This window comes from Pongo abelii, chromosome 8 (genome assembly GCF_028885655.2).
Source record: "Pongo abelii isolate AG06213 chromosome 8, NHGRI_mPonAbe1-v2.0_pri, whole genome shotgun sequence".
NCBI classification, from domain to species: Eukaryota; Metazoa; Chordata; class Mammalia; order Primates; family Hominidae; genus Pongo; species Pongo abelii.
In genome coordinates, this window is record NC_071993.2 from 30441396 (window position 1) to 30469217 (window position 27822).

Consider the following 27822-nt stretch of genomic DNA (forward strand, 5'->3'; position numbering starts at 1 on the left):
TTGCGGAGGAAAGGAAGGAGAGCGTTAAAGAACACATTTCGAAGAAAAAATGTTCACTGAGAGGTAGGAAGTCAGGCCAGCCAGGGAGAGCTTTGTTGCCTGTGAGAGGTTCTTACATCTAAACTTAGGATGGGTTTGGGGGTGGGGCAGTCAACCCTGGAGTTCAGATTTTACACGGAAGCTGTCTTTCTTACAATCTACACATTTCACAGGTAAGCCAGGTGCGATCATTTGCGTGTACCCACTTGCACAAGACCTGCCAGGAGCCTTCTGGCCAGGGTGAGCTGCATTCTTTCCAGGCACTTGTCCCAGGCAGGTGTGTTTCCCAGCGCCGCAGGTTAGAAACAAAGCAGGTTTGGACTGGTGATGGACTACACAGAGAGCACTGTCTCCTGAGTCAGGGACGTGGTGCTGGCCCCAGCTTGGTCATGAATTCACTGTGTGATTCTGGCTGAGTTTCTTGGCCTCTGGGGCCCTTTGTTTACCACCGTTGTAATGAAGGGGTTGGATTAGTCCAGTTTTCTGGAAATGTGCTCATTGAGGCCCCAGATATTCCAGAGAAGCCGTGGCCCAGGGCTAGAGGAAGGCTAAGGAGGGCTCAGACGGAGAGTCTCCAGATGCCATCTGGCTTCATCCACAGAACTGCCAGCTCTATAAGATGATATAATACATACGATGTGATACTATAATACAATGATGGACTTCAGGGTAAGGGAAAGAAGGGTTCCACTGCCTGCAAAGTTTGGAAACCCCTGCATCAGGTCCCATCCATGATCCTATTATTCATTAAATGGTCCCGAGCAGTGCCAGAGGAGACTGGCAGTGTTCACTTTGCTTATTTAGAAGCCTGAACAAATGCCAAGAATTCACGGTCAGAAAAACACCCTTTGGCTCCACATTTATCTAGAGAGCAAAACAAACGCACTTGACAGATCCTGCAGGTATAATAAAACGTCAACGTGGCAGAAACCCTCTCTGCTGCTTGATGGTATTTATTATTTCCAGCAGATTCTACACTTGCTGTCACCAGGTCATACTCGAGCAGGGGAGGTCAGGGCTGACCCCTGGGGCTGTAGGCAGAAACCATGGAAAGCCTCTGAGGGCCACTGGCTTTGTCATGAGTAGATGCGATATGTGGGTGATTGTTTACATGGAAACGAAACATCTGCAACACATGGCGACATGGAAAATCCCACCATCATACAGTAAATGAGAACCCAAAATTCCATGTCATGAAAGCAGGGGTTGCATTATTGAAGATTAAATGAGACGACCCAGGTGGTGAGCCTGTGTGGCTGGCTGAGGAAGGTGCTGGGGTCAAAGTCCTTCTCGGGCCAGCGGCTTTCTAGGACAATAAATGTGTCACTTTCCTCCCCTAACCTTCTCCCATGTGGAACAAGAACAGACCTAAAGATGTGGTTCCTTGACCAATTATACTATATTTAAAATGACATTTTTAAGGGACTTTACTATTAGGCCTTAGTAAGGAAAAATCTGAATTTCAAACTGCGAGGCTAATGTGTGACATCCAGTCACTTGACCAATTCAGCATTTACATCTCAGGGTGGCTTTCTGGTTCTTGATTTTCCTTAGCAAATACAATTTTTTTTTTTAAGACAGGGTCTTTGTCACCTAAGAGTGCAGTGACGTGATCATGGCTCACCACATCCATGACCTCCCGGGCTCAGGAGATCTCCCACCTCAGACTCCCGAGTAGCTGGGACTACAGGCAACCGCCACCATGCTTGGTTAATTTTTTTGTGTGTATTTTTTGTAGAGACGGGGTTTCGCCATGCTGCCCAGGCTGGTCTCAAACCCCTGGGCTCAAGCAACCCACCTGCCTCAGCCTCCCAAAGTGCTAGGATTTCAAGTGTGAGCCACCGCCCCTGGCCAACAAATGCTTATTCAAAGTCATCCACCTGCCTGGCACTATTGTAGAAGCTTGCTTCCCATCAATGAGCAAAACACAAAATTCCTGCCTTGGAGGAGCTTATATTCTGTGTCGTCATTTACTTGTCCCTAACTTGGGGGCCCAGCTCTCCTGAGGGGCTGTGTTACTTGGGTGTCTGTCAGGGGAAATGGTAGCATGGAGATTGTGGCTGGGTTGTGGCATCGGACACCCGGGCTCAGACAGAGCCTTTGGTCCTCTCCTTACACAGCTTCCATCAACTCTGCTCATGTCTGTTTCCTTGTTAAAGGGGGCAGCAATGGCACATTCCTCATCAGGCTGCATCGATGATTAAATAAGGTATTTAATCCTTGATGTGGCGCCTGGCACTTAGTAAGTGCCCATAAAGTGGGTGGCTCGTGGCTGTCACTCCTGGGCCTTGTTCTCACAGCGGCATTCCTGCTCCTGTGTTTGCCCTTTGTTTGGTTGCCATGGGTGCTGTGTTTGTGTAGGACGTGGTGCTGCGAACATTCTTCTTGCCTCTGCCTGGTGATCCGGTGAGCAGGTGCTGCTGTCTGTGGGAGGAATGGGCCAGCTGCCCATGGGACAGCAGCAACTGTGTGGCCTCCCCAGGCTGGTGGCCAGGGGGCTGCCTTCCCCATCAGGGGTAGCACCCACTCAGAGTACTTTTCCTTTTGGGACTCAGCCGGATGTCTGTTTTGGGTGAGAGGATGCATGCTCTTCCTTCCCTCCCAGGATGCCCCTGTTTCAGGCTCTCTGCAGCAGCCCTGCCTTGAATTGGCTGTGTGACCTGAGGCTGGTCACTTAACCTCTCTGGTTATCCATATCCTCATCCATAGAATGGACATAATCATTCTCACCACCGAGGGGTGCTGTGAGGATCGGGCAAGGCCACAAGGTAAGGACTGGATCAACGTGAGGCACAGCGCAAGCTTCCCTTTCTCCAGCTACACAGCGGGACTCTAGTCTGTGTAAATCTTTGCCAAATACATCTGATCTTGCCAATTGTCTTCGTCTGTTTAGGTTGCTGTAACAAAATACCATAAACCAGGTGGCTTATAAACAACAGAAATTTATTTCTCACAGTTCTGGAGGCTGGAAAGCCCACCACTGAGGTGGCTGGCAGATTTGATGTCTTGTGGGGGCCCATTTCCTGGTGCACAGATGGTAGCTTCTTGCTATGTTCTCACCTGGTGGAAGGGACCAGGCAGCTCTCTGGGGTCTCTTTTATAAGGATGCTCATCCCATTCACAAGACCCCTGCCCTCATGACCTAATCACCTCCCAAATTCCCCACTTCCTAATACCATCACCTTGAGGATTAGGTTTCAATGTCTGAATTTCGGGGGAGACACAGACATTCAGATCCTAGCACCGACTCTCACTACTTCTCTTAATATTACCTTGTATGCTTCATTCCAGTGTGACCTTTTAGCACGCTCGGCCTCTTCTGTGATCCTGAAGTTATGTTTGACACTGGTGGCATAGGTAGCATCCACATCTGTTGGATGGAAAGCTTCTCCAAGCAGGGGCCTCTCCCTTCCTCTTTACAGAGCCCAGCATGCAGGAAATGTGCAGCGTGTGTCTATTCCTAGGTGGACAAATGCATCCATAAACGAGGAGCTGGCACCTCTCTCTTGAAGACCTGTTTATTTCATGTCATGTAAGGGCATTGTTTCTGAAACTATGGCTAAATTTAGACTTTCCTTCTGCTGGGAGTCATGGGATGGGTTAGAAATTTATTCCTGGCCAGGCACAGTGGCTCAAGCCTGTAATCCAAGTGCTTTGGGAGGCTGAGGAGGGAGGGTTGCTTCAGCCCAGGTGTTCTAGACAAGTTTGGGAAACATAGCAAGATCCTGTCCCTACAAAAAATGAAAAAAAAAAAAAAAAAAAAAAAGCTGGGTATGGCAGGACGTGTCTGTAGTCTCAGCTACTCAGGAGGCTGAGGTGGGAGGATTGCTTGAGCCCAGGAGGTGGAGGCCGCAGTAAGCTGAGATTGCACCACTGCACTCCAGCCTGGAGTGGACAGCAAGACCCTGTCTCAAATTAAAAAAAAAAAAAAAAAAGAGATGTTGTATTAGTCAGTTCTCACACTGCAATAAAGAAATACCTGAGACTGGGTAATAAAAAAAGAGGTTTAATTGGCAAATGGTTCCACAGGCTTAACAGGAAGCACGATAGCTTCTGCTTCTAGGGAGGCCTCAGGAAACTTATAATCGTGGTGGAATGTGAAGGGGAAGCACATGCACATCACATGCCTGGAGCAGGAGGAAGGGAGTGAGGGGGCAGGTCCCACACACCTCTAAACAACTGGATCTTGTGAGAACTCTATTATGAGAATAGCACCAAAGCGGAAAATTCACCCCCATGATCCAGTAACCTCCCACCAGGCCCCACCACCAACACTGGGGATTATATCTCAACATGAAATTTGGGTGGGGACACAAATCCAAACCATATCAAATGTACTCCTGGGCTCTTACAGGTACAACCAAGTAGCCAAGTCTGGCGCAGGTTTTGGCTTCGAGTCTTGGAGAAGGTTCTGGTTGCCATGTTTCTTGCCTTGCCAAGCCAGCTACCCAGAGGGTCTAGTGCCTGAAACATCCCACAGCCTGGCCTGGGATGCTCCATGCTATGTGCTCCCCCACCTGGCTGTCCTGCCCTGTTCTTGCCTTCAGCAGCTCCCAGATGCTCTTCTTAGGGACTACTGATGACATTCACAGTGGCTCAAAAGTGCTTCACCTTTTTGGAAATTGCAAAGTACATGGGGTTCCACAGACAAGACCAGGCAAGGGAAGCTGGTTACTAAAGCCAACGGAGCATCAAGGCTGTCTTAGGATAAGTTATCCAGAGTTCCAACTTGCACTTGATTATTTGAGTGATAAAATGAAGACATTAATACATACTATAGGAAATACCCTGTTGGAATGAGCTATTAGGTTAATTGCTTTAATCCTCTATGCCCCATTATGGGTGAGAAGCTGGTTATCGTCAATCATGAAATAAGAGTCAACAGAACAGTCTGAGCAGGGAGAGTAAAATGATAAATACACAGATGCTAGGTGCTGATGAGAGCTAATGAGAAAACACCATTCGCAATGCCACTAGGATTTTGTGAGACTGAGTCTGTGGTCCTGTGAGGAAATCCATCTCACCACACTGGTTTTCCATTGGCTACCATGTGGCATCATTTTAAAGTCAGTGGACCTCAATTTATCTTCTATGGTGATAGAACTGAAGGATGCCATTGCATAAGGGTACACTCAGGCTGTGGTGTTGTTAAATAAGGCCACAGCCCTCAATAAACCATGCCTTGCAGTATGCATGTTCTTGGATGCATACTGAATCTGGGCTGGTTCTGTGATTTGTTTTAACCAATAAACTGTGATGGAAGTTACACTATACCAATTCGGGCTTTAGCCTTAAGAAAGCCTTGCAGCTTCTGCTTTTGCACTTTGATACCCTGAGCTTCTATGTAAGAAGTTCACCTACCCTGATGAAGGGATCACATGGAAAGACCCCTAGAGGGGCACTCAGGGGGGTCAGAAGGAAGGGAGAGGCCCTGAGACAAAATGGATGGAAAGACCAACCATCCTAGCACCCCAACTGAGCCCAGGCCCTAGCAGACTGTTTAGCTGAATGCACCGATACAAGTGACCTCTGGTAAGATCAGCAGAACAACCATTCAGCTAAGCCCAGCCACAATGGAAGAATTACAAGAAATAGTAACAGAATTGTTATTTTAAGTCACTGACTTTTGGTGTAGTTTATTATGACCAAAACAACCTTGTTCTCAGGACAAATATTGTAGCTTCACCTCTAACGTGGACATTTGCATATATGACCATCTGTATAAGTCTGAGTTTTCCAGAGAAAGAGAAACAATAGAATGTGTGTGTGTGTATAAAAGATACTTATTTTAGAGAATGGGCTTATATAATTGTGGAGGCTTGGTGAGTCCAACATCTGATGGGGGAGGCCATCAGGCTGGGGGCTCAGGAAAAAATTACAGTTTGAGTCCAAGAGCAGTCTGGTGATAAACCAGGAAGGGCCAGTGTTGCAGACGAAGTCTGAAGGCAGGCAGTCTGATGGGGAATTCCCTCTTGCTTGAGAAAGTTCAGCATTTTTTTTTTTTTTTTTTGAGACAGGGTCTCCTCTGTTGCCCAGGTTGGAGTGCAGTGGCGCAATCAAACTCCTGGACTCGAGTGACCCTCCTGCCTCTGCCTCCCAAGTAACTGGGAATATAGGCTTGTGCTACTTGGCTAATTTTTAATTTTTTTTTTTTGTAGACATGGGGGTCTTGCTTTGTTGCCCAGGCTGGTCTCAAACTCTGGAGGTCAGCCTTTTGTTCTAGACTTTAATTGATAGGAGGAGGCCCACCCATAGTGTGGACAATGTACGTTACTAAAAGTTCACAGATTTAAATGCAAATCTCATCCAAAAACACCCTCACAGAAGCATCCAGAACAATGTTTGGACTACATATCTGGGCACTGCGGCCCAGCCAAGTGGATATAAAATTAACCTTCACACCATCCATTGGCAGAAAATAGGTTTTCTTTGATTTCACCCAGAAGTCAGTATGTGATTTTTGAAGAGAGAACCAGACTAGAGAATAAAGAGACTTGCATTTTAATCCAGCTACTGCCACTACCATCATCATCAGCCAACCTAATTCCTCTGAGCCTCAGTTTTTCCCACTGGGTTAGTTTTAATTTTGTTTAATTTTGTGTTGTTCTTTCACCTTATTACCTCTTACAACCAACTTTAGCAAGATGTTTACTCTAATGCGCAAAGTTCACAGAAACCAAAAGCATGTTCTTAAACACCCTGAGGCTCTGGGACTTCATTGTTGTGTGCCACAGATCAGAGGAAAGTAATTTTGAAAGGATCACGGGTTATTGGATCACGTAATTTTTAAAAATTTCAACAGTAAATTCTTATGACATTTACTGTGTGACTACGTAATTTTCATGTAGACTCCTTAAGTAAATATCTATTGTGAACCCCAAAAATCCGAGACACATCTCAGTTAATTTAGAAAGTTTATTTGGCCAAAGTTGAGGACACGTGCCCAATGACACAGTCCCAGGAGGTCCTGATGACATGGGGCCAAAGTGGTCAGAGCACAGTTTGCTTTTACACATTCTAGGGAGACATGAGACATCAATCAACATATGCAAGATGAGCACTGTTTCTGTCTGGAAAGGCGGGACAACTGGTAGCAAAGGCAGGAAGACTCCAAGAGGGAGGGAGCTTCCAGGTCATAGGTAGATAAGAGATAAATAGTTGCATTCTTTTGAGTTTCTGATTAGCCTTTCCAAAGGAGGTAATCAGATATAGGTTTATCTCAGTGAGCAGAGGGGTGACTTTGAAGAATGGGAGGCACGTTTGCCCTAAGCAGTTCCCAGCTTGACTTCTCCCTTTAGCTTAGTGATTTGAGGGCCCAATATTTATTTTCCTTTCATACCTTTGAAGATAGTAAAAATACTCATGCACACATAGAGGAAGAAATTCTCACCAAGGAGGAACATCGGCTTCTTTGGTTGAGGGGGTAGTAGTGAGACATGGTGGCCTCCTCTGCAAAAATTCCATCTCTCCCCTGTTGGGTGGAGCCACGTTTAGTTTGGTGGTTGGAGCCCATCTGTGCTCCAGGGTGGGCCTTGACCGATCTAATGCTAGTTAGGATAATCCTACCAATCAGTTCAGGGGAAGACATGTGGCTTGAATTGTTCCAATCAGACTGCAACTCAGAACTCTTTTCTAGTTCTTGGGGTAAAAAAGGATTTTTCTTCTTCTGTGTGGTGTGGTAAGTATAAGGAGATGAGACTTAGGTTAACTGCAGCCATTTGCTACCAGAAAGGAAACCAACCTAAGGGATAAGGCAACATATGGAAGAGAAGAGGACCAGAGAATTGCAGAAAAATGGGGCCAGAGCCTTGATCAATACAAACTGGAAGCCCACTGGACCTCTGAGCTTGATAAGCGCTTTCATTTTCTCAAACATTTAAAAAAAAAAATAGAGTTAGGATCTTCCTCTGTCACCCAGGCTGGAGTCCTGTGATGTGATCATAGCTCACTGCAGGCTTGAACTCCTGGGCTCAAACAATCCTCCCGCTTCAGCCTCCCCAGTAGCTGGGACTACAGGTGCAAACCACCATGCCTGGCTATTTTTTTTATTATTTGCAGGGACAGAGTCTTGCTATGTTGCCCAGGCTGGTCTCGAACTCCTGGCATCAAGTGATCCTCCTGCCTCAGCCTCCCATTTTAGGCCATTTTTGAGTTAGAATTTCTATTATTTCCAACCGAAAGCATCTTAATTGGTACCTGATATACCCCATCTACCTTTCAGGAAGAGTCAAAACTATCAACTTTTTAATCTTAGTCTCCTCATCGGTAAAGGACACTCAGAATAAGATCACTTTCCTCTCTGAATTGTTTGAGATATTATAATTCACCAAGGAGCTCACATGGAAGCAGACAGAGTTCCTGCTGCTATCAGGCTGAAGGCTACACCTTTGCAAAATTTCCAGGACAGCAGAAAAACAAAAACAAAGACAAAAAACCTTCAGATCACTGGCTCGAAACAAATTCAAGGGCAGACAGAGCAAGACTATTCATAAAAAAATCCATTGAGTAGAAATCCACTTCCTATAGTGTGTGTGCGTTTGTTCTAGTTCCACTTCTTGGGCTGCAATGAATAAGTCGGATCCTTTTTCTACCAGATAACTCTTATTTTTTTTTGCAAACCAGTCATTGACAACCCCATCGAAGGGCTCCTCATATGTCATGTATATTTTCTGAAGATCAACTGCACTGAGATATAATTCACATACAATAACATGTACCCATTATAAGTGTACAGTTCAATGAATCTTGGCAAACATCTCCACTTGTGTAACCGCTACCACAATCAAAATGCAGAACATGGCTGGGCACGGTGGCTCACGCCTCTAGTCCCAGCACTTTGGGAGGTGGACACGGGCGGATCACCTGAGGTCAGGAGTTCGAGACCAGCCTGGCCAACATGGCAAAACCCTGTCTCTACTAAAAATACAAAAATTAGGCCAGGTGAAGTGGCTCACCCCTGTAATCCCAGCACTTTGGGAGGTGGACACGGGTGGATCACCTGAGGTCAGCAGTTCAAGACCAGCCTGACAACAAGGAGAAACCCTGTCTCTACTAAAAAAAAAAAAATACAAAAAAAAATTTACCCGGGTGTGGTGGCACATGCCTGTAATCCCAGCTACTCAGGAGGCTGAGGCAGGAGAATCACTTGAACCCAGGAGGCAGAGGTTGCGGTGAGCTGAGATCGAGCCATTGCACTCCAGTCTGGGCAACAAGAGTGAAACTCCATCTCGGAAAAAAAAAAAAAAAGGCAGGTGTGGTGGCGGGCGCCTGTAATCCCTGCTACTTGGGAGGCTGAGGCAGGAGAATTGTTTGAACCTGGGAGGTGGAGGTTGCAGTGAGCTGAGATCGCACCATTGCACTCCAGCCTGGGCAACAAGAGCAAAACTCCGTCTCAAAAAATAAATAAATAATAAATAAAGCAGAACACTCACACGTCCCTCTGCAATCACCTCCCCCACCCATATTGGCCCCAGGCAACCACTTTTCTGTTTTCTGTCACTCCAGATTAGTTTTGCCTTTTCAAGAATTTCCTATAAATGGAATCATATGTCATATTTTAAGCTTCCATAAAACAAATGGAAAAGCCAGAGAAACCCCATCCATTGGAATGGGGTCTACCAGTGTGGATCTGGATCTGCTTGGCCAGCTTTTCTTGGCACTGCTCAAATTGGAGGCAGACTATCCTATAGGCACAGCTCTTGCTCCTCCCTGGCTCACGGTCCCACCACACTCTAGCTCAGGCTTCTCTCTGTGGCACTCTGTACTCACGGCCATTTCTCCCTTGCTTTTGAAGCTGCCTTTCCCTTCTTGGCCCACATCTACCAACTGGAAAAGAAAACAAAAAATGAAACCCCTGGAAAGGTATCTTTGCTGGAGAGTCTGCTAATCTTTGTGGAGAACCAGACAGGAAGCATGTCCCCTCAGTTCTCACTGACATCCCAGATAATGTAAACTCCCCACTTCCTGTACAGCTGGCTCAGGAATTGGCCTTCCTGACACAATGAAGGAAGCTTCAGTTTCTCATTATTTAACAGTTGGACACCCTCTTGCTCTCTTGGATCCTAGGGCTATCTTTCCCTCTTTTGTCAAGGGTTTTGTTTTCTTTCTTCATCTTGTTCACCTTCAGATTTAAGAAAGTGTGAGAGAGAATGATGGTCTAGTCTTTTCATTATTTCCTCTTCTTGCTAAACCTGTCTGGTTCTTCATCCATATGCGGAACATTTTTTGTGACTGAGTAGACAGAAATGGGCTTCTGGAGCCCAGCTATCATTTGACATATTGTTGTTATTCTTCCCAGTAAAAACACTTCCACAAAAGAGCAACTGGTGGTAACTGAATATGTCTGCTGAAAAAAAGAAAATAAATACGCAGTACATTTCAATATGAGAACATTTTCCCTCCTCTGGCTTCCTGGAGTATGTAGGGCAGGTGGCAGGGAAATATCCTTTGCCTTACACAGTATAAAGTCTAGACCAGCGGTTCTCAAAATGCAATCCTTAGACGGTGGCATCAGTGTCACCTGGCATATTGTTATCTATTGCTGCATCGCATGTATCCCAAAACTCAGTGGTGTTAAACACCAGTCAACATTTATTATTTCTCACAGTTTCTGTGGGTCAGGAATTTAGCTTAACTGGCTGGGGTCCCATGAGATTACAGACAAGATGTTACCCAGAGCTGTGGTCTCATCTGAAGGCTCTATGAAATCAATTTCCAAGATGGCACACACAGGCTGCTGGCAAATTTGTGCCAGGTGTTGGTGAGATGCCTCATTTCCTCCCTAGGTTGCTCACATGTCCTCCAGACACGAAGGTCGGCCTTTCCCAGAGGGTGTGATCCAAGAGAGAAGGCGTGGAAACTGCTGTGCCTTTTAGAGCCTTGTCTTAAAATCACACAGCCATCTGTTAACATCGAACATGGTTAGAAACAAGTCATTTAATCTAGATCACACTTAAGGGGAGGAAAAGAAGGCTCCACCTTTTGAAGGCAGGAATGTCAAAAAGTTTGTGAACATATTCTAAAAATAACACACCTGGCCAAGAAATGCACTTTCTTGGGCCACACTCCAGACCTACTGAATCAGACGCTGTGGGGCTTGGTCCATCAGTCTGTTTTCACAAGCCTTCTGGGTGATTTTGGTGCTGGCTAAAGTTGGGGAACGACCAGGTTGGACAAAAGAACACTAAGAAAACCTCAGCTCACTTGTAGTGAAGGCTTACCAGCCAGGGCTACCTTCTAGAATCTAGAAGCTGAGTTTTCATGAATCCACTGAGAGATAATGGCCTTACTTCAAGTTAATCCATAGCAAACGTATAGGCAGAATGATCTCCCACTCCCCCACAATGTCCATGTCCTAATCCCAGAAACCTTTGACTATGTCACCTTACATGACAAAAGGGACTTTGCAGATGTGATTAAGTTAAGTATCTTGAGGTGGGATATTAACCTGGATTATCCAGTTGGGCTCCAGTTAATCAGGAAGGATTTTCATAAAAGAGAGACAGGAGTCAGATGGAGGAAGGGGCCATGAGCCAAGGAATACAGCCAAGCCCTAGAAGCTGGAAAAGTCAAGACCACAGAATCACCCTGAGAATCACCAGAAATAACACAGCCCGGCTGACCTATTCTCGACTTCAGAGCTCCGGAACTGTCAGATAATACATGTGTGTTGTTTTAGGCCACTGAGTCTATGGTAATTTGTTACAGCAGGAACAGGAAGTTAATACAAAAGCGTTCTTGTTTGAACTTTCTTTTTGGTGGAAGAGGGATAAGAGTAAGAGGAGGGGATGGTCTGCTTCCTTAGATGTTTCCACCAAAAGGGTAGACATCCATTTCATTGCAGATTCTGTACTTGTATTTTTACTTGCAGAAGCAAAATGCTCTAGAATGGTGCCAGTAGCCATATAAGGAATCAAAACTATTTCAAATTAAAAATTCAGTTCCCAGTCTCACCAGTCACTTTCCAAGGGCTCCATAGCCAACAAGGTGAGTGGCTAATGCATTGAGCAGCCCAGATATAGGAAATTTCCACCCTTAAAAAAAGTTCTATTAGATATTGCTGCAGTAGTCTTTGATCTTTCCTACTTTTTTTTTTTTTTTTTTTAGCATTTGGGTCTTGCTCTGTTGCCCAGGCTGGAGGGCAGTGGTGTGATCAGACTTGAGCTGCAGCCTTGAGCTCCTAGGCTCAAGGAATCCTCCCACCTCAGTCTCCTGAGTAGCTGGAACTACAGGTATGCACCACCACATCTAGCTAATTAATTAGTTTTTTTTTTGAGATGTGGTCTTGATTGGTTGCCAATCCTGGTCTTGAACTCCTGGCCTCAAGCAATCCTCCTGCCTTAGCCTCCCAAAGTGTTGGATTACAGGTATGAGCCACCATGCTTGGTTCCTTTCCTAATTTTAAATAAGCTTTTGCAAAATATTGTCCCACATGTTGGCCATGGCTATGAGTGCAGGAGGGTATTACTGGACCCTTTTAGCTCTGGAACTTGTATTTACTTGCTGTACTCATTAGCTAGGTTTCAAAAACTGTACTTTAGGGGCTCCTAGGGATTAACTGTACTTTAGGGGCTACAGGAACAAAAATATGGGGGGGTGAGGGAAGCACATCTCCTGGAAGTCATTTGGACAAGATTCCTTCTCACTTAAGACCACAACTAGAAGCAAGAAGTCATTTGTGCTTGAATATTGACCTGGACTTACCATCTGGAGTTTCTGTATTTGTGAAGATTTCTTCAAAAACTTGATCCAAATATTATTTCAGAGGAAGCAGTTAATTTGAAACATAGTATATTAGGTTTAGGATTAACTCAACTACTTTGTATTTATATTCCCAGAAACATTGTATTCTTTTCCGTTGAAACATACACACCACACCCACACCCACCCACACACATTTGTACTTTATAGAATACACTGTACCTGTCTATTGCAGAGAGTTTTATGGTGCATCTAGCCAAAACCAATAAAATTTGGATAAAAATGGAGTCTTTGGTAGTTTCTTTCGGCCGTAGAATCCCCAGCCCCCAAAGTGCTTTTTGACAGAAGTGACAACCCCATTGGTTCAGGAGAGGCTGACTGGCAAGGTGATAGAACCCCACATTTGATCGAAGCTGCTAAACTTCTCATATTGAGCGTTAAAAGTGTTAAATGGGTTGAGATCACACTTCTTGCCTCTGACAATAATCTCACTTTATCGGATACTATCATTATTATTTATGATATTAATAATATTATCATTATTTATTATTATCAGCTACTATCTCATTATTAATTATATATAAATTTCCCAACTAGAGCAAAATTCTCTGGGAACAGAGTGTGCCTTGTGCTTCTACCTGTCTTGGGCAGAATAAACTCTCAACAGATGCAGGCTGGAGTGATTGTCGCTGCTGTTTTATGAACAAGAGCCTGTCTCTGTTTGTAGAGTTTGCCTGGGTCATGCAGCCTTTGCAGGCCTGTTTTCTCACCCTGAAAACCCAGATATCTGTGGATAGATGAACTCTGTATCTTTCTAACTCTGTTCTTTCCAGCTCTGAAGTTCTGTGATTATGTGATGGATGAAAATAATTAGAATCAAATAATTCTCTATTTTAAGGTTAAAAAGGGAAATCCATCATGTATGATAGCAATAGAAAAACTAGACCATATTTAACAGCCTTCATTATTTTTCTTTAAAACTCATAATGCCTCTGTAGCTATTTGTAAACAAGTCTCATTTAAAAAAATACCATTGAGCGAGGCAGGGCTAGAGGTGAATTTACCTGTAACTGATGAAGTTAACACTTTGGTATCCCTCAAGAATGTGCCCCTTCCAAGGGCCTGGGATGGACTTTAGCAATACGGTTATATGTTCATATATTTCATAATCTTAAAAAGTATGCTATTGTAGCTGTAATCTGTTATGATTGCCATCTCCTTTCATCCATGTTTCCCATTCTCTTGGGTAATGTTGGGATGATTGTGGGTGTTTATAAGATCCAGTTAATAAAAGATGAGTTGGGGATGCATTTACTTTGGGTTTGGTAGCTTATATTGATGTGGTTCACTCAAAGGACTCTAGAAAATTAAGAGTGTAGGATTTTCCCATTCCTGCCAAAACTCTGGTTGGGGAGTTATTGAGTCAAAACAATTGCGAGAATTTGGGAAGTAGGAAAGAAGAGGAAAATGAAAAAGCCTGAATGGTCCTCAAATGGAAGGGTTTACCTTTGCATAATCGGGGCTGTTTTAATAACCAGCAGTGCTCTGGAATCAGGCATGTTGAGACCAAGAGCTTTGGAATCAAGTTCAAATTTCAGTTGTGCAATGTATCAACTGTGTACCTTTGGATAAATTATTTTCCTTTGAATCTCTTCCCTCACGCATTACTGAGGATAGGAATATCAACTACCCCGTACTACCCATAGTTGTTGGGAACTTTAAATGCTATCACATGCATATGCACATAACAGGCACTATAAATTACAGCTCTTAAAAATCATGATATGAGATGTTCTCGTGATGTATTTAATTTGAATATCAAAAATTCCAAGCAAGGAAAAAGATCTCCTTTAGAGATTTTTGAAGTTAGGAGAGGCTTCCAAGTGTTTAAACAAGGCTTAAATTGTGGCTCTGCAAAGCTGTGACTTGCCCAAAGTCATGCCTCTGGGGAGTGGCAGGGCTGGTCTTAGAATCCACCTGCCCTAGCTTGGAGTATAGTTAGGACAGGTGGGTCCCTTATAGTGAAAGCAAATCAAGAAGTAAGTATGCTGCAAAGGCCATGTACAAAGAACTGCTGGTATCAGTTTTAAAAAATGCAGTTATCTTTGACCAGTGTTTAGGAATCATACATACATTATCCCACTATAACCTCCATGACCACCCTATGAGAAAGTTGCTATATAGTTGCTATTTTATAGATTAAAAAAACTAAAATACTGAGACCCAGAAAAGTTAAGAATTTGCTCCGGGCCACACATTAATAAATAACAGAACTTGAATTCAACCATAGATCTGTGTGACCCCAAAGCCACGCTCTTTCTCCTTCTTCCACACTGCCCTGTCTTTGTCCGTGTCCAGAAAGGGACTTTCTCCACTTTTGGCCAAGTTACAACTGCGAAGTCATCACTGCAGGGTGACTTTCTTCTCTCTGACTGCAAACTTTCTGATGCCTCTAAGTCTATCATGTTTTGGTCACCTGAACACCACGAAAAGAACTTATCTTGGACATTTTTATGATTTATTTTCAGAGGTGTATAAATTGTCACAGTTTTCTCAGAAATGTTTTTCATAAAGTCAAAGAATTAAGGGAAAAAACAAGAACTTGTTCAGGTCATCCCTTGAGCAGACACACACCTGAACCTAACCAAACTTCTGGAAATTTCTTCCACTTAAAACATGCTTTCGCTTGGTGGCTTTCAACCTTGGCTGACATTAAAACTACCTGGGAAGCTCTAAGATAGTACCATGCTCAGGCCACACCCAAGACTAATAAAATCAGAATCTCCAGGGGTGGGGGGTTTTAAAAGCTCACCAGAGGATCCTGGTGTATAATCGCTGAGGCTAGATCAAGATAAAGATTAGATGGCCTTTCTCAATAATCCTTTTCACTGATGAATTTCTTCTGATGCTCTCAGAAAAAAATTTCTCTCTTTCTCTCTCTCTTTTTTTTTTAATTGAGACATAGTTTTGCTCTGTCACCCAGGCTGGAGTGCAGTGGCATGATCTCGGCTCACTGAAACCTCCGTCGCCTGGATTCAAGTGATTCTCATGTCTCAGCCTTCCAAGTAGCTGAGACTACAGGCGTGCACCACCATGCCTGGCTAATGTTTCTGTATTTTTAGTAGAGATGGGGTTTCACCATGTTGGCAAGGCTGTTCTCAAACTCCTGACTTCAGGTGATCCTCCTCCCTTGGCCTCCTAAAGTGCTGGGATTGCAAACATGAGCCACTGTGACTGGACTTTTTTTTTTTTTTTTTTTTTTTTTGAGGCAAGGTCTCACTCTGTTGCCCAGGCTGGAGTGCAGTGGCGTGATCACTGCTCACTGAAGACTCCACCTTTTGCTGGGCTCAAGTGATCCTCCCACCTCAGCCTCCCAAGTAGCTGGGACCACAAGCATGTGCCCCATGCCTGGGTAATTTTTTTTTTTTTTTTGAGACTGAGTCTCAATCTGTCGCCCAGGCTGGAGTGCAGTGGCACAATCTCAGCTCACTGCAACCTCCACCTCCCAGGTTCAAGCACTTCTCCTGCCTCAGCCTCCTGAGTAGCTGGGACTACAGGTGCATGTCACCACACCCGGCTAATTTTTTGTATTTTTTGTAGAGACTGGGTTTCACCATGTTGCCCAGGCCGGTCTCAAACTCCTGAGCTCAAGTAGTCTGCCCACCTTGGTCTCTCAAAGTACTAGGATTATAGCCATGAAGCACTGTGCCTGGCCAAATTTTCTCATTCTTAACTGAGGTTCCTTTGGTGGAAGGCTCATTTCTCTGGTGATTTTATACCATAGTGTGAAAGCATTGATTAGAATAATTTTCTTTTTAGGACAACTTGTTACTACATTATTAAAAACTTTATAAACTGCTTATTTATTTGGCCAGCATTTTGATTCTTAGGACTTTATTCCAGAAGAATTAAAAACTGTGCTCAAAGACGTGTATATGGAAGTTCATGAAAGCATTGCTTATGACAGCAAAATTTGGAGGCAACGTGGCAAATATTTGAGAAAGTGTATTCATATGAAAGAATGTAATCATACTTACATTTAGGTTCATGTTAACCAGCACAGAAAATACTGTAGTAGGAATAGTAAGAATTAATTTCAGATTAAAAATACACACATTTTTCAGATGTGTAGGGAAAAATACTGAAAGAGTTTACTTTAAAACATATGTTGTCGGCTGGGCGCGGTGGCTCACGCCTATAATCCCAGCACTTCAGGAGGCCGAGGCAGGTGGATCACGAGGTCAAGAGATCGAGATCATCCTGGCCAACATGGTGAAATCCAGTCTCTACTAAAAATACAAAAATTAGCCGGGTGTGGTGGTACGTGCCTATAGTTTCAGCTACTCAGGAGGCTGAGGCAGGAGAATTGCTTAAATGTGGGAGGTGGAGCTTGCAGTGAGCCGAGATCGCACCACTGCCTAGGTGACAGAGCAAGACTCCATCTCAAAAAAAAAAACAAACCAAAAACATATGTTGTCAGTTGTTACCTTGGATGGTTGGTTTTGTAACTGGTTTTTTAAAATGCTCTTCTGAGTTTTTCAAATGTTCTGTTTGAGTATTATTATTGTTTAATTAGAAACAACAATAAAGTCGTCTTCAGAAAATGCTAATTGAGGCCAGGCGCCGTGGCTCATGCCTATAATCCCAGCACTTTGGGAGGCCAAGGCAGGAGTTCAAGACCAGCCTGACTAATAAGGTGAAATCCCGTCTCTACTGAAAATATAAAACTTAACTGGATGTGGTGGCATGCACTTATAGTCCCAGCTACTTGGGAGGCTGAGACAGGAGAATTGCTTGAACCTGGAAGGCAGAGGTTGCAGTGAGCTGAGATTGTGCCACTGCACTCTAGCCTGGGTGACAGAGCAAGACTCTGTTACAAAAAAAAAAAAAAAAAAGAAAAGGAAAAAAAGAAAACGCTGATTGAAAATGCAGTCTGGAAATATGAGTACCTCCATTACTTACCTACCTTTCATGTATTATTTTTTAATAAAATATAACGGTATTTGCTGGAACAATTGTTCAGCTGTCTTCAGAGAAGAATATTCTCCTTTTTGATTGTTGTTATTAAACTCAGCTGTCTCCAGGACAGATTAAGACATTCTTTTTTTCAACTACCCAGATCCCCCTTGACTAGAGCAAATAGCTAAGTTCAGAGGAATTTTTGAGAAGAGCCTCAGCCAAACTCTCAGAGAATAAGGAAAATCCATGAGATGATATTGAGCCTGGCCTGTAACAGACATGTATTTGTTGTTGACAAAGGAAGAATATATTTGTTAATACTCTTAGCAGAAGAAAACATAGAGAAAATTATGTTTGTGTCTTAAGAAGAAAGAGGAAGGCCAGGCTCAGTGGCTCACACCTGTAACCCCAGCCCTTTGGGAGGCTAAGGTGGGAGGATCGCTTGAAGCCAGGAGTTCAAGACCAGCCTGGGCAATATAGCAAGACCTAGTCTCTACAGAAAATTTTTAAAAAGTAGAGGAAGAAGGAGCAAGAATTCTTAAAAAAATAAAAAAATTGCATAATCCATTTGTGAACTGGAACAACTAAAGTGTCCAACAGAGAAAGTGACTTTGAGTTGAACATGAAATAGAGCAAGTACCCTGAGCCCAGGGAGAGCTCTGAGGGTAGAGAGATATCACTGTGGATCCCAGGAAAAGGATGGCTTCCTCAGAGCAAAGCATCCTGCTCAATTTCATGATGACATTTAAAGAAAGCAACATGTTTTTTAAAGCTTGGGTACTGAAGTTATGGCCAAAAGTTTAAACTGAGATATACAAGAAGATGCTACCAGAAGTAATGTAATACGAAGTTCAGATCTGGCTGGGAAAGGAGAAAGAGGCAGGAGGAATGACAATTTTATGGAGTACCCTCTTTGACAGAAGTGTGGTTCGTGCGTCCCCTCCACAGCCGTGGAAGCTGGACAGGCGGGGCTGCAGTGAGGGATGCACTCAAAAGAGCTGTGGGCATTGTTTGGCAGTGGCTCAACAGCTGCTCGAATTGCAGGAGACGAGAAGTTAAAGAGGGCGCTGGCTTTCCAATCGACTTGTGCAAAGGAATTTCTATTTTAGGAGGAATAGAGGCCTTGAGTCCACAGTGCCACCTGCAGGGGGCCGGCTGGGCAGGGAGGAAGAGGTCACAAAATCACTCGGGAATAGATTAGTTGCCAGGCGGCCCTGGGTCCATCTGAACTGAGTCACGGCACTTGCACTAAAGCAAATCTACTCACAGACTGATTACTACTGATTTGCTCAGCGAAAAGTCCCTCTCCCTAAACTGGGACTCACTCTACCAAGAGTTTCCTTGGCTGATATAAGGATCAGAGGCTACTTCACATGACTTCTCACCATCACTGATGCCACTCTTAGTCCTGCTGCAATGTAACTTTCACAGGGATGGGTAGCAGAGAGGATCAGCTCTGTTTTCATCATTATTTTTTTTTATTTGGTTTTGTTTTTTTTGTTTGTTTTCTTTTAGAGACAGGGTCTTGCTGTGTTGCCCAGGCTGGAGTGCAGTGGAGCTCACTGGAGCCTCCAGCTCTTGAGCTCCAAGTATCCTCCCACCTCAGCCTCCTGAGTAGCTGGGACTACTGGTGCATGCCACCATGCCTGGCTAACTACATTTTTTTTTTTTTTTTTTTTAGAAACTGGGTCTTGCTATGTTGCCCAGGCTGCTCTCAAACTTCTGGCCTGAAATAATCCTCCCACCTCGGCCTCCCAAAGTGCTGGGATTACAGGCATGAACCACTGCACCCAGCCTGTCATCATTGTTGAAAAGCAATTTAAGTACCTCCCAGCTGCCCCGCTGGCAGAGGAGGCAGACGCATCCTATAGAGTAGTGGGTACAAATATGGGCTTCAGTCTCAACCAGCCTTGGGTTCAAATTCCAGCCAGGGAAGGGACAAGATTCAGCAGGGCCAGGATTAGAGTCAGGTGATTAAGGCTGAGTCCTACAAGTATAAGGTCAGAGTCTTGTCTTTTTTTCACATTTTAATATTTTACTATGGAATGTTTTCACTAATTTTGCATTTTTTTAAAATTGCACTGAAATATCCTTTACCTTGCTTACTGAGCCTTTTGGCTTTCCTTTACATTTTGCACCAAACTGAGTGCTCACTCACCTCACCTAGTCTCAATATAGTCCAGCCCAAGCATGTCAGTTTCATGAGGTTGTGCACTTTAAATCTTGCTTTCATCATCTGAAAATGGGATGATTAATAGATTCTATCTTATAGGGTTTTGTAAAGTTAAATGAGATAATGCCCTTAAAATTCTTAGCACAGGACCTGAAGTGTACATAGGAGTGCAATAAACTGCCTGTACCTTTGCTAAGTCACCCTATGGCCAGGGTCTGATGTGTTGCACACAGCAAACCTAGATATAGCGTGTGCCTCCTGAAGGAATCATTGCTTGAAGAGAGAACATGAGTCAGTGCCCAAAAAGCATGTTACTGCCAATAAGAACCACATTTTACAGGACAGAAAATGACCCGCCAAGCCACTTCTGGACACTTACTAATAAAATGTAGCTAATTTCAAATTGGGATCCAGGCTATGACTTGAGCCGGGCTGCAGGTTGTTAAAAACTATGAGCAAATTCACAGATCCCGGAGTAGAAGAAATGCCCTTTGCTGAGAATCAGCTGAAACTGTGGTGTGTGCTGGAAAACAGCAGCAAGTACTTATTCCTTGGACACCTTGTCTTCAGCTAAGGCATTTGCCAGGCACCCATAGGAATATATGCTTGAGAAATAGGCGAAACTACTTGCGAACACGTGCACCGACCAAGGCTGCTGTATGCCCTGCAATGCATATAATCACATGGTGGGAGTGAGTTCAGGGTGAAAAGATGTGTTAAGAAACACATTATATCAACCACATCTGCCGTTCCACACATTCTGGGAAAATGACAGTTTATGCTTTCAATGTTGCCATTTCCAAAGAACCATGATTTAGTGTCTCATATAAAAGTACAACAGTCAAGCTGGATCCATTTCAAATTTACTAGTAAAATTAAAATTAGTTCTTTGAAAATTGAAAAACTTTCAGCCAAGAGATTCATTCTGGTTTCATGACATTTGTGAAATTGTTCTATGTTTAAGGTTTTAGGTATTGAAAACATCTGTCCTATTTCCTACGGTAAAACTCAATGCTAAAAGGAATGACAATGAAAAAAGGTGACTGATGAGCTTTTGAGTTTCAACTCTCTTTACTACTTGGAGTCTGGAAATAGCTCATGATAGGCAGAATATGGATCCCCCAAAGATGTCCACATCCTAATCCCTGCAATTCGTGAATATGTTGCTTTTGTAAGGAACTTTGCAGATGTGATTAAATTAAGAATCTTGAGATGGGAAGATTATCTTGGATTATTTTAGTGGGCCTAAATGAATCACACAAATCTTTAAACTCAGACAACCTTTTCTTGCCATAGTTGGAAGGCGATATTCCTGCAGAAGAAAAGTTAGAAAGATGCAACTTTGCTGGCTTTGAAAATGGAGAATAGGCCATAAACAAAGGAATGGAGCAGCTGCAAGAAGCTAAAAGACAGAGAAAGAGATTTCCCCCTAGAACCTCCAGAAAGGAATGCAGCCCGGCTGATGCCCTGATTTTAGTCCAGTGCAACCTGTGTTGGACTTCTAACTTCAAGAACTGTAAGGTAATATATCCGTCTTGTTTTGTTTTTTTCTTTTTTGAGATGGAATCTTGCTCTATTGCCCAGGATGGAGTGGAGTGGTGTGATCTTGGCTCACTGATTCTCCTGCCTCAGCCTCCTAAAGTGCTGGGATTACAGGCATGAGCCACCATGCCTGGCTACATCTGTCTTAAGTCACAAAGTTTGTGGCGATTTGTTATAGCAGCAAAAAGCAACTAATACACAGCTGAAATTATATAACTTTCCATTCATCAATTTCATGACTTATTGTAGCTTTACTAGGTATTTAAAAGCAAACCCTAGTATAGTATTTTTAAAATTCTAATATTTTTATTGTTGGGTCTTGCATCCTTGTTTTCTTCTCATTTATCCTAGGATGGCAGGACCTACAGATTCTTGGTTAGATTCTAGATGCAAAAAAAGAACCTGGAATTATTCCCCAAGAAGCTCCTTCTTCTGAAACCAAGAGGTGAGGAATGCTCGTCTGCTCCAGGACATGCTCAGTGAGATGAAAAGCTGTATGCATGGGAGTTGGGCCACGAAGTGCAAGACGCAAACCCTTGAAATCATTTTTAATGAAATATAAACATTGAGTTAGCATGAGGGCCACAGTTTCTGGGTGGTTGGTTCTAAGTTTGGCAATCAGGACATAGAGGGAAAATTCTCCTGCTTTAATGGCCTCCAGATGTTCTTTTGGTCCCAACTGAAAATTTCTCATCATTTATGGTTAATATTTTTGTCAGCAGCAGAGTTTTGTTGTAATGTCTCCAAACTGGTGGTAGTGACCATTAGTCATTAGACAAACCCCAAATAAGAGTTTAATCTTGGGGTCACTTTAAGTGTTCCATTATATTTCACTTAATGAATAGTCGTCAGAATGTTCTGTTTGTACAACAGGGGACTACATGATTCTATCTGTTGACAACCAGTCAGTGATCTCAGGTATAAAATGCAATGTCGTATTGTAACAATGGCTGGCATTACACCCAACATCTAGAAGAAAAAAACAATGATGTCAGAGGGCAGTCATCTAGAGTGAATAAAAGGCAAGAGGCTTATTGCAAATTCTAATGCACTTCATCATAGAATTTTAATTAACTATTCCATTCACACCAGTTGGGGACCATTAAAGCAGTTATTTCTGAGAAGCAATCTTTGGGAAATTCAGGTAAAAAAAGACAACTTCTGTCTTCTGGAACAATAATGTTATGACTGCCTACACCTAATAAAAGGTGACTATATAACCAGGCGTGGTGGCACATGCCTGTAATTCCAGCTACTCGGAAGGCTGAGGAATGAGAATCGCTTGAACCCGGGAGGTGGAAGTTGCAGTGAGCAGAGATCGCGCCACTGCACTGAAGCCTAGATGACAGTGAGACTCTGTCCTCCGCCCCCCCACAAAAGTTACCATGCAGGATCTGCCCTGGGATATAGTTTAATTACATAACATAGTCTGAAAATAAGCAAATTACTTATATACATGCTTTGATCTTTCTCTATCTGAGGAATGGGAAGAATACAGTTTACCTCTCTAGAAGTTGCTTCTGAGAATTGTGGTCCATGCTCCATTCTGAATCCACAAGGAGAGGCCTTCACACTATACGTGGCAATTGCCATTAGTTATTGTCTTCCGGTTACGGTGCAATGGGCTGATTGCCTTAGTTATGTCAGAAAGGTGTTTGAAGAGCCTATTGTGACCTGCCTGGTTTTAAAGGCTTGAGTTATAACTGGCTAATAATACACATTGATACTGTCTGCAGCTTTTAACAAGTGTTTTTTGTTTGTGCTTAATACTTATTAGTATGACTAGGTAATTTTTGAGGTTGACTCACCAGGGCATTTGGTTTCATGGGTCATTAGTGGCCTGGATTATAGGCCCCTCATGACACTTAGCAAGTGAATCATACTGAACAATAGAATCTCTTTGAACCTTTGTCTTTTTTAAAATTAAATGATAATAAATCATTCGACCCTACATTAAGTCTTCTCCTCTCCTCTCCTCTCCTCTCCTCTGCTCTCCTTTCCTTCTCGACAGGGTCTTGCTCTGTTGCCCAGGCTGGAGTGTGGTGCAATCGTGGCTCACTGCAGTCTTGAGCTCCTGGGCTCAGGTGATCCTCCTGCCTCCTGCCTTAGTCTCTCCTTCAGCTGGCACTACAGGTGTGCAACACCATGCCCAGATGATTTTGTATTTTTTGAAGAGATGAGGAGGATCTCCCTCTGTTGCTCAGACTGGTCTCAAACTCCTGACCCTGAGCGATCCTCCCACCTTGGCCTCCCAAACCTAGCCTAGTACTCTGGGATTTTCCCTGCTTGCAGAGAGGAACAGTGCTTTGCTAGAACTGTTAGAACAAAGAAAAGATGGCTGGGTGTTGTGGCTCATGCCTGTAATCCCAGCACTTTGGGAGTCTGAGATGGGCAGATCATCTGAGGTCAGGAGTTCAAGACCAGCCTGGCCAATATGGTCAAACCCTGTCTCTACTAAAAATACAAAATTAGCCAGGCGTAGTGGTGGGTGCCTGTAATCCCAGCTATTCAGGAAGCTGAGACAGGAGAATTGCTTTAATCCAGGAGGCAGAGGTTGCAGTGAGCCGAGATCGTGCCATTGCACTCCGGTCTGGGCAACAAGAGTGAGATTCCGTCTCAAAAAAAAAAAAAAAAAAAAATTAATTAAATTAAATTAAAAAAAAGAACAAAGAAAAGATGTTACCATGAACTCTAAAACGGCACACTTGCAGATTTCTCACTGGGGAAGATGTCTCGTCTTCCTCGTGTTGTTCCCGTTTGCTTTCTCATCCAGGGTCCAACAGGGATGACATCAACAGAAGCTCAGGCTAGAAGGAAGATGAGGTAGCAGTGGGCCTGGTCTGCCCCCGCCCCCAGCAGTGACTGGCAGCACACACAGCCTGAATCGACAAGATTTTAAAAAACATATATGTTTTGGTTTTCACAAATTCTCCCACCTGTTGGTAAGTACTTTTGAAAACTTAAATCATAGACTCATTCTTTTACGACATTTTCCAATATACATTCCCTATATAAAATCTTCTCAGACTACCCTTAACTTCCTCTGAAGCCCAGGGCTCATTTCCATCTGTAATTCTGACATCTACCATCTTACAGAGGGTTCTGTAATTACCAAGGCAATGAGCACAAGTCCCTGGTTCTCTCGGCAATCCAACCCTCTGAAGCAAGAAAATGCACCCCTCTGCCAAGTGAGGGTCTGGTTTTATCTCCTTAAAATCTGCATGAAATAGTTTGCCATTCCCAGATGATGTGATAAGATGACGTGGTGTGATGCGACAAAAGGGGTAACCAGCATTTTGGGAGGCCGAGGCAGGCGGATCACCTGAGGTCAGGAGTTCAAGGCCAGCCTGGCCAACACAAAAATACAAAAATTAGCTGGGCATGGTGGCGGCCACCTGTAATCCCAGCTACTTGGGAGGCTGAGGCAGGAGAATCACTTGAACCAGGGAGGTGGAGGTTGCAGTGAGCTGAGATTATTCCGTTGTACTCCAGCCTGGGCAACAAGAGAAAAACTCCATTTCAAAAAAAAAAAAAAAAAGGCGGCGGAGGGGATAGCCAGGAAGAAGCCCTATTCTAATCCCGAACAACTCTTTCCCTTGTCCACCATGTTTCAGATCACATTGTTTAAAGCAACAGTAATAATAATAATTACAACAACAGAGGAAGAGAACTTGCATGAATTTACTTTTATTTTATTTTTTCTAAGACAGTATCTTGCTCTGTCACCCTGGCTGGAATGTAGTGACGTGATCACAGCTCACCGCAACCTCTTCCTCCTGGGCTCAGGTGATCCTCCCACCTTAGCCTCCTGAGCAGCTAGGACCACAGGCATCTGCCACCACACCTGGCTAATTTTTTAAAATTTTTTTGTAAAGACAGAGTTTCGCCGTGTTGCCCATGCTGGTCTTGAACTCCTGAGCTCAAGCTATGTGCCTGCCTAGGCTCAAGCTATGTCCCTGCCTCGGCCTCCCAAAATGCTGGGATTACTGGTGTGAGCCACCACACCCAGCCTCAGCATTTGGTAAGCCTTGAATATGTGCCAGACACTCTGCTAAGCATGTTACATTCATTATATTATCCAATCCACAGACTCAGGAGGCTGAGACAGGAGAATTGCTTTAATTCTCGAAGAGCAAAGCACCATTAGTATATTCATCCTATTGTACAGATGGGCCTGGAACAGCTAAGATAGTTGCCTTTTGGGTTGAGCGTTGTCTTCTTTCTTCTCTTGCTTTTAAAATGTATTTATTGATTCTTTCAACAAAGATTTATTGAGCACTTACTATGTCCCAGGTCCTACTTAATCTTTATATATTCTCGTATATTGATGAAGATGTCATGAGCTCAATAAACCCCTTTGTTCTAAGAGAAGAAAGAAGTTTCTGTAAAAGCAGGGGCTTCTGAGAAAAGAGGGAAATGTGAACTTCAGACTTCACTGGCTTCACACACTTCTGCCCTGAGCACTGTTGATAAGAATGCAGTCTCTCAGGTTGAAGTATGTCACTTTCACCTTTTCAACTGGGTGGGGAGAATGATATCTGGGGAATGTGAAGTGTTTTTACTGCAGGCTTTCTGCAAAGACCAAAGGGAGAGATAGGGCCTGAAAAATGATGGGGAATTCCCAGATCTGAGAAAACTCGTTAATAAACTTGGAATCCTGGTGCCCCCATTTGAAAGGGCCTTGGATGTCTCTGGGTCCATCCCTTAGACAAGCTCTCTATTGGAAGCAAGATGCCCTATTAACAAATGTTAATTTGTGAAACAGACTACTTCTGCCTGCACACACTTTGAATGCTGGGGAACTCTCTCTCTCAAGAGGCAGCCCATTCTGGTGCTAAACAGACTGTTCTTCCTCATACCAAGCCAGGAATCTACCTCTATATCCACTCACGGGTCCCAGATCAGTTCTTGGATGTCATGAATACTAATCCGATCAGGAATAATAAGTCATGAACAATAAATCTGGTATTTCTTTCATAGGAGCATTCATCTCTAAAATCAGAAACCTTGTTTCCTCTAAGACTTTCTTGTCTTGCTCCTTCAGCTTCCCTCACATGTCATGATTCGAAATGCTTTACTATCCTAGCTGGAGCAAGGGGAACTGTGAATGAATGAGCTGGACACACTGGAGGCTTGCTCAGAGGAGCCATTATTAATAAACACACACTGAAGTAACAAGAAACTTTGAAAGAGGGGCTGGGGCCTCTCCTATGGCCATTGGGATGTGGACAAAGCGTCTTTGGAATGGAAGAGGTTTCTGGGGTCAGGGATCATCTGGCTGGTATTTGAGTCCCTACATAGCGCTTGTGACACTCAGAACAGTCTTTTTAAGGCCAGGCTGCAGTGTCTGAAGAAGTACCTGGGAAGCAAATATAATTGCTCTAAGTAACATGCTTGACCTAGGCAATGTACACAGCCATCTCTGGGGAGAATTTCATTTTTTTAATTTGAGACAGAGTTTTGCTCTGTTGCTCAGGCTGGAGTGCAGTGGTGCAATCACAGCTCATTGAAGCCTCGACCTCCCAGGCTCAAGTGATCCTCCCACCTTAGCCTCTCAAGTAGCTGAAACTACAGTTGCACACCACCATACCTGGCTGATTTATGGAATCTGAGGGTGATCCTGAAGACCCCCAAACTTGCAACAATTGTCTGAAGTAAGGGACTGTTCCATTAGACTTTGCAGTTTGCTACACTCTGTTACAGCCCCTCACTCTAGGGAAATAAACTCTGACTCTTTATTGAGGTGTTTTTTTGTTTTTTTGTTTTTGATATGGAGTCTTGGTCTATCACCCAGGCTGGAGTGCAGTGTCATGATCTCGGCTCACTGCAACCTCCGCTTCTCGGGTTCAAGTGATTCTCCTGCCTCAGCCTCCTGAGTAGCTGGGATTACAGGCAGCCACCACCACACCCAGCTAATTTTTGTATTTTTAGTAGAGATGGGGTTTCACCATGTTGGCCAGACTGGTCTTGAACTCCTGACCTCAAATGATCCACCTGCCTCAGCCTCCCAGAGTGCTGGGATTACAGGTGTGAGCCATTGCACCAAGCCTCTTTATCCAATTTTGTGCCTCCCCCTGGGACAAGGTGTCCCCAGAGCTAAGGGACCATAGCTTTCCTCTTTCTGGATCACACCCCTGCATGTGCTGGCGAGTGGAGTTTGGATGTGTGTGCTGGGATGTCCACATAGGTGAGTATGAGTCTCCCCACAGCATGGAAGGAAGGCGAGAACAGAGGGTGAGCTATGGTACAAAGGCCTGGAGCCAGGGCCTGCTCTCCCCACACCACCATACTCCACTGCGGAATTCCAGACAGTCGAGAATTCTAAATCTGAACATAGACTTCGAGGTTATCATGGTGTTTTTTCAAAGCAGCAAGCTCCCTTTTCATTTTATTTTGTTTTATTTTATTAA

The 27822-nt window shown here is 43.8% G+C and overlaps 1 long non-coding RNA gene across 1 annotated transcript in view; it reads left to right on the top strand.

Annotated features, from left to right (window-relative positions):
- The first annotated feature begins 2302 nt into the window (after positions 1–2302).
- The window catches only part of LOC129048197 (uncharacterized), a 67596-nt gene continuing 42076 nt past the window's right edge, over positions 2303–27822 (top strand). Inside the window, exons 1-6 of the long non-coding RNA XR_008510362.1 lie at positions 2303–2807; positions 11909–12024; positions 12145–12269; positions 21167–21391; positions 21764–21857; positions 24186–24354. This is a non-coding gene — a long non-coding RNA (uncharacterized LOC129048197). The remainder of the gene's footprint in view (positions 2808–11908; positions 12025–12144; positions 12270–21166; positions 21392–21763; positions 21858–24185; positions 24355–27822) is intronic.